The following is a 1,268-nucleotide window of genomic DNA, read 5'->3' on the forward strand; positions in this document are numbered from 1 at the left end:
AAAAAATCAAAAGATACTTTAAATGTGAAATTAAAACCGCCAGTAGGTGTCAGAAAGTCACTGTTAATATGTGAGTCATTGCGATTGAGCCGAATCATTTAAACGGTTCATTAATTCAGGAACAAAATACCATCATGTTACTCAGCGGAGACCCAAAACTGTGCTGTGGCTGTGTTTGGAATTATTTTTGTTGTAGAAATAGAGCAAAAACAGGCAACATGGTGTCTAAAATGCAAGTCTCGTAATTAACTTCTTGTTTATTGAACTGTTGTAAAAAAAAAAAATAAAATCTATATGTAATGCTGATTTTTGGAGGAAAAAACGGCATTCTTCGTGTGATATTGATTTACTATATGAAATTATATAAATATATAATTTTTCTGCCCCTATATCTTCAATTTTGTGATCATTCTAAATGCATTTTAACAGACTGAAAAGAATGCACTCTAAATGCGCGCGCACTAGTCTAATCTGCTAGACTTCACGGCACTCTGTAGGAGTGTTTTGTTTGGTTTTGGCAAAATACTGATAATGTCAAATCGCACATCGCTAAAACAACAATTACAATATTATCGCAGACGATATATATCGCACACTCCGCACCACTGTCTTTTTGGCTAATTTGTGCAAAACCTCTTGCTAAACTGTCAAAGCTTCTTTTTAACCACCAGTGCAACGATGCAAGTATTTACCTTATTTATACATGCTTGTGAAGGGTTGATTTCGAGATTTTATAAACTGCTAGTTTGGTCTCCCTAGGCAAACACAGAGGGAGCGATTTTTTTTACTCAGTAATTAATGTGTTTTAAAATGTAGCGAAGTACAATACTACAAACAAAACATACTTAAGTAAAAGTAAAATTACAGATTTTAAAAATTACTTTAAAAAGTATAAGTATACAAAAAAGCTACTCAATTAGCCTACAGTAACGCGAGTAATTGTAATTCGTCACTCTCCACCTCTGCGGTTAAGTAAAACTGCAAAAATGGAAAAGGTGATTTACAAAAACCCAACCTGAAATTTCTGAAAAATACATTTGTTCTGAGAACACAAAGTTCAGTCTGGCCTTATCATATCCCTTACGAAAAAGAAGTTTATTCAAGTGTGCTATTAGTATACTTATTTTAAACTAAAAAATAGGAAAGTATAGTTTTAGTCTACTTTTTATGTACTTCTCAGAAATGGGCTTTATGTACTTCTCAGAAATATACTTAAAATGACATTTAAGTATACTTGACTTATACTTAGAAAAAGTCTAAATATATTT

Source organism: Sinocyclocheilus rhinocerous, unplaced genomic scaffold (assembly GCF_001515625.1).
Source record: "Sinocyclocheilus rhinocerous isolate Xijiao unplaced genomic scaffold, SAMN03320098_v1.1 scaffold816, whole genome shotgun sequence".
Classification (NCBI taxonomy): domain Eukaryota; kingdom Metazoa; phylum Chordata; class Actinopteri; order Cypriniformes; family Cyprinidae; genus Sinocyclocheilus; species Sinocyclocheilus rhinocerous.